Here is an 11713-nt window from a genome sequence, read left to right on the forward strand (position 1 = left end):
ATTCTGTCTCGTTATAAAATATCATACGGGATATTTCATTCCGTCTCGGTCTAAAATGCATTTAGACGGAATGAAACATTCCATTTGAAGTTTAAAGTCACATTTGCATTAGGCAACCCTTGGTAGTTTTTCATCATCAAAGTAGCTATGAGGGGAAATAGTCCTATGTGGATCGGAGGTAACAAGTTGTTGTTTGCATTGAGAATGCTCTAACACAAGCAAATAGGGTCTTACCATGTGGATGGGAAACTTGTTTACCACAACTATCGGTTTCTAATATAAAAAAAGGGAAGTGCGACTACCTGACCAATGACTTAGTCTTCTTCTTCATCTTAATCCACCATTGTGACTACCACTGCGACTCTCTCTCGATCTTTGTAAACCACGAATAATAATTGAAATTGATTAGTTACACTTTCCATCATCACTCACCTCAAACCCAAATCACCCAAATTCTAATATAACAAAATGCCATAAATTTACTGCCCAAAGTCAAATTACAATTTTTTTTCGATAAAAAAAATCAAATTATAATCAGAATTACTTGAAGTGTATATTTTGAACATATTCACTTAATTTCGATTTTAAATTTTTACTCTTTTAGATTCGAATTTCCAATGAACTTAAAATTCTTAATTAAGTATTAGACAAAAAAAAAAAAAAAACTTGGCGGTGGTTTATGATAAGTACCCAAAATTGTGTTTTAAACCCCGTAAAGACATTAAATTTGGGTCAATTATGTATTTAATAAATGTAAATTAATTGTATTTTCATGTTTTCACAGGTTTCAACAGATTAACGATAAAAATACACACGTAACACGTGTTTTAGCATGAAAACAAATTAGAATAAAGCTTGGACTTGAAATCTTGATGTCGGCTCATTTAAAGCTCCAAATAGCCAGCAAAGCTCATGGACTCGAGAACCATGAAACAAGTTGAAGAATCCAAACTTGAGTCCCTAAGCCAGCTAAAGAAGAGATTTTGGTCAAACTGACCTAAATCAGCCCGAAAGTCAGGAGAAAACTTCAAACGACGATATCTTCTATCTCCTAACTCTGATTCAAGCATTCGACTAGCTAAACTGATCAGTGCAGAAAACTCTACGCAATGGTATCTAGCTTCCAAAAAATGGTCATACGGTTTGGAATATGAAGATAAAGCTAAAGTCTGTTACTATTTAGTCCAAGCCCATTACTATTCTAGAGAATATTCCTAGAATATTCCTTGAGATATTATATTTTATTTATAACTGTTGGATTTAGATTAGATGGATTGAATCTAGACCTTCAGAAAAACTATAAATAAAAGGTTCTAGTTTTAGTTTTTCTCATGGAATAGTTAGCATTCCATCAGTAGGAGTAGATTAGTTTACTGTTGTTCTAGTGTAATGAAGAATTTAATTTCCAGTTTGTTTCCAGTTTTATTTTATGTTAATTAGAATAACACCTTAGTTTTGTGATCTCGGAGCAAAAACTCTACCCGAGTGAGGATTATCTCCGTTAGGGAGGGTGTTTCGATAATTATAACGATTAGGAACCGAGTAAGTTCTCCCAGAAATGGGGTTCTGAATCGATTTCACACACTAATAACACTCGTTCAGAGATGAAGAGTCGTTATTAGGGATAAAAAAATTGAGACTAACTCTTTTAACGGAGATAGGATTTGCTCAAACGGATTTTCTATCTCTGAAATCAAAGTCTATTTTAGTTTATTTTCATCATTTTCTCACCTAAATCTACTTTCACAAATTCACGTGATCGAATTAGTTTTTATTTATAAATAAACTTTTGTAATTTTATTGAAATGTGAACGAAATAACAAACCCGACCGCCGTGTTACAGACAGATCAATGGCGTTGCTGCGTTTTCCATAAAATTTGCAAAATAAATTAATTTGGTCACAACACTTCAATAATCATTTCTATTCCCTCCACAAATTTTCATTTTCCTCTAAACAATATTTAAAAAAAAAAAAAAAAAAAAAAAAAAAAAACCAAAAAAACCAAAAAACCAAAAAAACCAAAAAACCAAAAATCACCATTTTGTGGTTATGGGCCTAATGGGCCTTTAAAAAAAATTTAAAAAAAAAAAAAAAAAACAAATCGCTTTTTTCGTAACTCTTTTTCAGGTCCTGCATCTATTTGGTGGTTAGTAATATTGTTATTGGTGTTAATTTTACTTCAAGCTTTAGTGCTACTAAAGTTATTTTTTTTTGCAACCTTTTTACTTTTTCTTATGTCACTGGCTTCTATATATATGGTAGTTTGAATTTATTAACAACCATGACTAGGGCTGTCAATGGATCGGTTTGGGTCGGGTTTTGGAAAATTCGAACCCAAACCGATAAGAAAATTGGGAACTCGAAACCGAACCGAACCGATAATATTACATCTAATCCGAAACCAAACCGAACCGAAAAGATATATTGCAACCCGAATCCGAAGCAACCTGAACCGAAAACAATAAAATCAATTAAATCTTAAATTAAATTTATTAATTTTAACCACAAAATTGATAAACACATACAAAATTAATCATAAATATTACTAAAATATTATCTTATCGGTTCGGGTTCATATCGGTTTGGTGGAGGGCAAACCCAAAATCAAACCAATATCTTATCGGTTCGGTTCGGTTTTGGGTCGGTAGAGGGCAAACTAAATTATCAAAACCCAAACCGGTTTTTATCAGTTTGGTTCGGATCGGTTATCGGGTTATCGAAACCCATTGACAGCCCTAACCATGACTACTCTTAGGGTTGATTAAATATTTGATTAACGTGTATGTGCCATCATATCTGCACCCTTATAAACAACTATCGTTGGGTACCATTATAGTGTCACTCACACTACTAGGCACGATGCCAAAAATTATGGCGTGCCTGCCCTACCCAAAATTATGGTGCCATAAGCTAGATATAACATGTTTAGATTTAGAAAACATATTTGTCAAGATATGCTTCCATATTAAGACTTTACATAATTACATAAGATTTTCTAGCAATTAAGGAAGTGATATTTCTCATTATTATCCTATAAATACCCCATTCCTTTGAAACAAAGAACTACGTTCATTTGAGAGACTTGATTCTAGAGAACGATTTGGATACGTAGGCAACCATTGAAGGTATAGTCTCAACAATTTATTACAACAACCTCCCTTATGAAACCATCGGTGTGTTTGGGCGAGTTTCTACCCAAACATAATTAGTGCCGTCTGTGGTTCTTACCAACGAACCTTCGTCCATGTTCTTTCTTCCAAGATTCGGTAATGGCAAAAACAACAAGATCTCAAGTGAGCAAGAATGCAAGATTACAAGAAGAAGAAGAAAACAACTTACCCAATCCCGAAGTTCCGACTAATCAAACCTTGATGAATCAGCTAGTCGCTCCAGATCTGCAAGCTCAGCCTTCAAACCTCCAGGTACCACGACAACGCAGCTCTAGACGTACACGACTTTAGGCTCCAATAACTCATTCTCAAGATCTAAAGGCAAGCAAAGCGGATTTAGAGAATATGGAGATAGGAGATGAAGATGTGCTTTTAGAAGTGTTCCGTCAGAGGTTCAGAAGAGAGAAAGAACATAGTAACTACTTGCAGAAGCAACTGGACAAAGGGAAGCAAGTACAAAGGGATGACGCCGATGCTGCATCTTCCACACCAGCAAGAGTCCCCAGATCTGGTGAAAATCGGAGTGTATTCAACCGACTACAATTTAATTACGGTACATCCCATCCATTGGAGCCTATCCCTGAGCATCATCAGAATCACTCAAGGTCAAGCAGACATACATCCCATTCAAGAAGGCGATCCAGATCTCGAAATACCAACAACACTAGGCGTAGCAGTGGTCATAACATGACAAGATCATTGAAGGTTCATCATAGCGCATCCGAAAGGTGGACAACATCCACCATAAGGCGTAATGTTGGACGCCAAGACCAGGATCTCATAGACAAATTGCAACATGACCTTAGACATAGCTTGAATACAACAAACCGATACAGACAGGTTAACAAAGGTCAGCCTAGAGTACGACGACACCAAAGAAGTGGCTCCCCAGTTCGATAGCTTAGCCCTTTTTATCGGCATAGGTCTCGCAGCCCAAGGAACCAGCCAAATATAGAAGCAAGCAATAGTTGGGGGCGACAACACCGTGAGATGCAACGTGGTGAAATTACTCCTCAAATCGGAAATCTAGAAGTCATAGGCGCACCATTCATGGAACAACAAATAAAAGACATTGTCAAGAAAACAATAACCAATGTGGGTGTCACTATGGAAAGACCTTGTAGTGAATGAAGATGTCGTCGGGAGATTTTCCCTAAAGATACAAAATGCAGAGCATCAGGAAGGATTCAAACAACCAGAACTTCCTACGTTCAAAGAAGCAGGAGGTGACTCGAACGATTATATTATGAAGTTTAAAAGTAGGTTAATTCTCTGGCGCAGAGATGGCCCCCTCTTATGCAAACTTTTTCCGTCTACGTTTAAAGGAGAAGCTCTACGTTGGCTTTCCAGCTTGCCAGCTCAATCTATCGCGTCATTCCAAGAATTAGCAAACCAGTTCACATATCGGTTTAAGCATAATTGGACACGTCCTAAGGATGTCAACATCTTGCTTAACACCAAGCAGCAAAAGGATGAAGCACTGGCAAATTTCGTAATTCGTTTCTGCCAAGTACAAGAAGAGGTCACCGATGTCCCTGACGTAATGATCATTCATGCATTCAAGGAAGGAGTTCATTTTGATAAAAACGGAATCTACAACTCCCTTGTATGGGACCCCCCACAATCAAAGTCCGATTTGTTTACACGAACACAACAGTTCATTAATGTGGAGGAAGATGTTAGATTAAAAGCTTCTAGAGATAAAGACTTTTGAAGTAAAGACTCAAACGAAGGTAAAGGAAAACATAAGCAAAACATATCGGAAGGGCAACAACAGAAATCTGAAAAGGTTAACACAGTTCGTAAGGAAATGAAGCTCACTCCATTAAATGCCAAGTATGATGCGATATATGAGAAGATCAAGGGACGCAACTTACTTTTTCCTCCGATACCCTTACCTGAACACACTAAGTCTAAATGTGACAAAAATCTTTGGTGTCACTTCCATAATGATTTCGGCCATGAAACAGAAGAGTGCAGATCCCTCAAGGGAAAAATATAGAGACTAGTCAACAAGGGACAATTAGACGAGTTTTTGCTTTCAAAAAATGTGAAGCAAAATTTAGCAATGACTAGCCACAATATCATACTAGATGGTCATACTAAAATCAAGGTCATTTCATGAGCAAGGCAAAAGTGTGAACAACGAGCCAAGTTCGGTTTCTTACGTGAATTTTATCACGTCAATAACATTGATTTTGTTGAAGGAATTCATTAAGAAACTACAGAGCCTGGTCCCCTATGTTTTAGTGATAGAGATCTAATTGGCATCCATCATCCTCATTATGATGTTGTCGTCATCTCAGCTTTCATTGGATTATGGCGAAGTTCAACAAGATCATGATAGATCTTGGAAGTTCGTACGTCGTTTTTGTAGGTTGCTACAAGAACATGCAGCTGTTAGAAAATTTAATTATTGCAGAAAATAATCCAATCATTGGGTTTGACGGAACAACAACAACCCCAGTAGGAAGAGTCTCTTTACCAGTCACGCTAATAGACAAGTCAATCGACATTGAATTCCTTCTGATGAATTGCAAATCCCCTTACAATGCAATCCTAGGAAGGGACTGGCTCCACAGTATGGGCGCAGTAGTCCCTACATTTCACCAGGTAGTAAAGTTCCCATCTCTTGACAAAATTTGTAAGGTGCGCGGCGACCAGATGACTTCCCACAGCTGTCACGAAAAGGTCTTGGAGGAATATCGTCAGTCGGATATGTGGGGAAATACAATTCTCAGTAATTCGCAAGAAGTATCTAAATCAGAATCAGTCCCACACAGTATTTACACTGCTAGTTCAAGAAATGAAGGACCGCCGACTATAGACCGCCTCTTAGAAGTTCAAATTGGGAATTTAGGCGGAGAAACAAATTTCATATCGGCAGAACTGACGGAAAATGAACAAAAGAAAATGGTAGCACTCCTCAGAAAGAACAAAAAGATCTTTGCTTGGTCAGTCGAGCAGATGCCAGGAATTAGCTCAGAAGTTGCATGCCACACACTTGACATTGATCCTACCATCAAGCCAGTTCGGCAGAAGCTTAGGAGCATGGCCCCAGAAAGAAAACTCAAAATAAGAGAGGAAATTGATTGTTTACTCTCAACTAAGTTTATACGGCCAGTTTCATATCCGCAGTGGTTGTCTAATGTGGTTGTAGTACCCAAGAAAGAGGGTAAAATGAGAGTGTGCATTGATTTCACGAACCTTAATAAAGCTGGCCCGATTCATCCCTACCCTCTCCCATGAATATCATAATTGGTGAATGCCACGTCTGGTTACCCACGATTATCATTTATGGATGCGTATTCGGGTTACCACCAGATCCCACTAGCTGTGAAGGACCAAGAAGCAACTGCATTCATAACTGACCAAGGGATTTTTTGTTACCAAGTTATGCCTTTCGATTTAAAAAATGCAGGGGCTACGTACCAGAGGATGATCGACACCATATTCGGAGATATGTTGGGCAAGACAATGGAGGCTTATATTGATGACATGGTTGTAAAATCCAAACATAGTGGAGATCACATCTTTGACTTACAATCATTTTTTGACAGAATTGATGAATTCAACATGCGGCTAAATCCTTTGAAATGTGCTTTCGGATTGGTATCAGGGAAATTTTTAGGGTATTTGATGACTCGTCGAGGCATCGAAGCTAACCCAGAACATATCCGATCCATTCAAGCCATGCCCTCTCCAAAAACAAAAAAGGAGATTCAATAGCTCACAGGGCGCTTAGCAGCACTAAATCATTTCATCTCTAAGTACTCGGACCGGTGTCGTCCTTTCTTTCAGACGTTAAAAGACTTAGCAAGGTGGAATGATGATTGTGAAAATGCCTTTCAATCAATCAAGAACTACCTGGTCTCGCCACCAATCTTGGCCAGCCCAGCTACAGGGCAACCTGTTGGAGCTTACTTGGTCGCTACAGATACTGCAGTAAGTGCAGTCTTGTTCATCGATGGAGAAGACGGTCATCCGATCTTCTTCATTAGTAAAACACTAATGGGGGCAGAAAGCAGATATTCGAGAATTGAAAAAATTGCTCTAGCGTTGGTTCCTGCTGCCAGATGCCTCAAGCCGTATTTCCAAGGAAGACTGGTCAAAGTATACACGGAATATCCTCTACGCAAAGTTTTTCGAAGTGCCCAGGAATCAAGTAGACTCGCAGAATGGGACATCTACTTAAGTGCTTATAGCATCAATTTTGACCCTCGCGTTTTAGAAAAAGGTCATGCACTTGCATCCCAAATGGCAGATTTCCCTATTGACGATATCGTCCCTGAAGTCAACTAAGACGAAGGCATCTCTAGTGAAGCGCCAGCAGTTGGGGGCGAGGAAGGCCCAACAAATTTTACGACCCCATCACCCTATTCATGGATACACGGATGGATCACACAACAAATCCGGCTCTGGATTAGGACGTGTTTTTATCAAGCCAGACAATTAGTAGTTTGGGTCGACAGTTCCTTAGAACTGGTCCTTGAAGTAATCTTCTTTTGTTTTTCAGATTATCAATCATCAACAAAATGCATTATTCCATAGTTCTTTATTTTCATTAAGTTAGTTAGTCAAAAATAATATATATCAATTACTCAGTTACCATTCTTAAAAACAAACAATTGATATGAAGGCTCAATTATACAAAACATATACAAATTCAAAAGTCATAGAGTTTGCGTTTGCAACACCTTTCTCCATGCACCAAAAAGTCATGGAGTTTGCATTTTCAATACCTCTCTCCATGCACCAAAAAGTCATGGAGTTTGCGTTTTCAACACCTCTCTCCATGCACCAAAAAGTCATGGAGTTTGCGTTTTCAACACCTCTCTCCATGCACCAAAAAGTCATGGAGTTTGCGTTTTCAACACCTCTCTCCATGCACCAAAAAGTCATGGAGTTTGTATTTGCAACACCTTACTCCGTGCATCACCAAGCCATGGAGTTTGCATTTTCAACATCTTTCTCCATGCACCAAAAAGTTCGTGCTTCACCAAGTCATGGAGTTTGCGTTTACATCTCTCTCCATGCGCCACAAGGTCGTGGAGTTTGCATTTGCAATCCATGCACCACAAAGCTCAAGTTTTACAACAAAGCTCGAGTTTCACCAATATTTTATACACAACTTAAAACTGGGGGTAAGCATTGGTTGACATTGAATAGTTAGAATATCTATCCAACTGCCGTAGAACATGGTTGTTTCTCCAGTGAAATACCAACAATTGGGGGCGACTGCAATATGTTTAATGCCCAAAAGTTTCTCCATCTCATTAGTATTGAGTGTTTTCATACCACTGGTGTTGCCTGAACTAACTAGTGAACAAAAACAATGATCAATTTCATGGTCGTACAAACAGCCTTAGGCATTCATGCGAAGCAAACAACCTTTGGTTGCTTTCTTTTCACAATCTTCACCTCTGTCTATAACTTCCACTGTCGCATCCTTTTTGAACCAGTTTTTGTTATTATTCTTCACCACAAGAAACTAGTTCCACTCGGCAAAGAGGGGGCGGTGTATGTGCCACCATATCTACACCCTTATAAACAACCATCGTTGGGTACCATTATAGTGCCACTCACTACTAGGCACAATGCCAAAAATTATGGCTTGCCTGCCCTGCCCAAAATTATGGCGCCATAAGCTAGATATAGCAGGTTTAGATTTAGAAAACATATTTGTCAAGATATGCTTCCATATTAAGACTTTACATAATTACATAAGATTTTCTAGCAATTAAGGAAGTGATATTTCTCATTATTATCCTATAAATACCCCATTCCTTTGAAAGAAAGAACTACGTTCATTTGAGAGACTTGATTCCAGAGAACGATTTGGATACGTAGGCAGCCATTGAAGGTACAATATCAACAATTTATTACAACAACCTCCCTTACGAAACCATTGGTGTGTTTGGGCGAGTTTCTACCCAAACATAACATTAAGTTAATTTTTGGTCTCAATCTAATCAATAATAACAGGTGTGGTTATTGTGGTTCTTGTAGTTGTTTAGATATATTGATTAGGAATTAGAATTTTTTAGTCCCTTCAAGTTGATTTGCTTGTTTTTCACTGTTTATTATGTCAGATGGCTTCCAATATGGAACTATGGGGCTTGATCGTCATTGGACAGCACGTACGCGACGAAGTTCAGTAAGAACTCACTGGTACAATCTGATTTTCTTATAGTCCTTTATCTATTGGTTCATCATATTGTATATGTATACATCACATCTTAGAATATATGAAGAAACTTAAGTGACTATAGTGAGCTTCAATGCATCTTGGCCAATTCTCAATGTTTGAGCTAAATATGTGTGTATGGCTTCCTCATTGATGGTCACAATATCAAACTAATCATTAATCTCTTGCAAGTTTGTGTTATTTGTCGTGTTGTTAACTGTTTTTAGACAAACCTTTCATTTCAACTTGGACAAACATTTCATGTCAATTTGGTCTTGGAGTTTTCCATGTATATGAGCTTAGTTTTTTCACGTATATGTCCTGGAGTCATCTCAGTCAAGGAATGGCTGAGATTTTCAAGTATTGGTTGAGGAGGTCAAAAACCATATAGATGAAAAAAAATAGTGGAGGTACTATTAAAATTTTGTTAGTTACAGGCAAATAAATTTATGTTAATTAGTTGTTGACATATTGTTCTTTAAGCTAAGTTATATATTGTGATTCTGACATGAGTAACCACAAAATTAGGAGTAATGAATTGTTCTTTTATCACATGTTTTTTTAGCAAATTTTCTTATTTTGTGGAGTCGAAACAATTTTGGGTTTTAGTTTATTCAATTAAGTCGAGAACTGAACATTTAGGGGGAAGGTTACTGGTTGTGGGCCAAGTTACTGGTTACACGAACATATCCTTCTAAGACAAGTTAGAAAAGTTTTACTGTAACAGTAGAAAAGAAAAGGTTGGGAAAGAATTTGACTGTTTTTAAGGGAACAACGAGATATTTATATTTGGTTGGTCTATATGGATTGTGTTGGGTGATTGTTGTTATGTTGGATGGCTTTGATATGAACTAATGAGGGGATTGAAGCTATTTTTCTCTATAAGGATATGCACCCCACGAGCAAGATCGAATGGTTCTAAAATACACCTGCTTGATTAAGGTATTAAAGATTTAGCGCTTTGAAGCGTGCTGTTGGTTTCTGTTTTTCCATAAAGAGAAATGTAATGAAGTTAGAAACACATGTATTTCTTGGTGATACAAATCTAGCTCAGTACTTGAAGTGGGGGTTGGGAGACTTTATGTGGTTTATTTTTATACATTTCTTTTATAGTTCATGAAGTAGGAGCTTAACCTCTGACTAATTTGACATGACTGAAATCACTACATGCCCTGTCTACCCCAGTTGTTGTTACCCATCTTTCGGTTTCTAAATCTGGTTCAGATTTTGGTGTTGAGCATATATATTTATGAGAGTGTTTTGATATTATTTTCAAGAAGGGGTGATTTTCATATGTTTTTGGCTGAGCTTGGACAGGAGCTGGTTGGAAGGAGGCCTCTGAACGCACGTTGATGGCTTAAAAGTCTGATTGTATACTATTGTTATCAACTGTATTTTCTTTAGTGTATGAAAACTTTTTTTAGACTTAAGTCCCCAACCACGAAAAGTTATGGGAGCCCCTTCTTCAAAACTTTTTTGAGTTATTGTTTTACTGGGTTGTTTTGTTTTCTTCATTGTTTACTTCTCTTAGAATTAGGTAATGTAAGGATTGTGCTCTTTGTTTAAGGTTAATGTAATGGCACTGAGAACCGAACAAGACGCGGCAGCGAAAAGTAGTAACAGTAAGAGACAAATGCGTGCTTACCAGTAAGAGCCACAGAGATTTCTATGAAGGCAATACATAACTGATTGGACAATAATGTTTGTATCCGCCAATTAATGAAGAGGTTGTTGCTCAAAATTATATAATATTAAAGGCCACTCCATATAATATCAATTTACACTCTCAATCTACGTTATGCATGAAATTCATAGAAGTATACTTTTCTATTGCACATCTTTATGTTGTATTTTATACTTTCGATTAGTTTTCTTTGCTCACTTCATATACTAGCAATTTTCATCATTACGTACTTATTAATGGAACCTAATCTATTTTTGTGATTGCTTCTTATTGATCAGGAACAAAATTAATGATTCACATATTGATTGAAATTTGATGGTACGTGTAAGGGCTTCGACACTGCTAACATAAAAAGGCATTAGTTTATGTACTTCTCAAGTGGTTTCAAATAGCTCGATTTGAATCCTCGATATCTTCTTCTCCTTCTCTCTCCAATTTTTCTATGATTTCTCTCTCCAACTTTTCCATGATTGGAATAATGAAAACTAGGTTTACCAATACATTTAAACTTTAGAACGGTGTGTATGAATCAAGCAAGGTGGGTATGAATCTTTTGTTTTTTCAGAAATAGGAATAATGGTTTTCAATTTCTGTAATTTGGGTGTAATTGTGTAAGGCGGTGTTGCAAGAACACTTAGATTTGCGATGAGGTAAGGACACGTATACTTTA

General features: G+C 37.3%; 1 protein-coding gene across 2 annotated transcripts in view; it reads left to right on the plus strand.

Annotated features, from left to right (window-relative positions):
- The window catches only part of LOC147486338 (stemmadenine O-acetyltransferase-like), a 30034-nt gene extending 18532 nt beyond the window's left edge, over nt 1-11502 (plus strand). Inside the window, exons 3-4 of one of the 2 annotated variants that reach the window (XR_015200891.1) lie at nt 9265-9343; nt 11322-11502. The gene's annotated coding sequence lies outside the window, so the exon portion shown is untranslated. Of the gene's footprint in view, nt 1-9264; nt 9344-10676; nt 11139-11321 lie in introns of those variants that run through there. The other variant, XR_015200890.1, reaches the window with a different exon arrangement.
- Nucleotides 11503-11713: the final 211 nt, after the last annotated feature.

The sequence above is a fragment of the Coptis chinensis genome, chromosome 7 (assembly GCF_015680905.1).
Source record: "Coptis chinensis isolate HL-2020 chromosome 7, ASM1568090v1, whole genome shotgun sequence".
NCBI lineage: Eukaryota > Viridiplantae > Streptophyta > Magnoliopsida > Ranunculales > Ranunculaceae > Coptis > Coptis chinensis.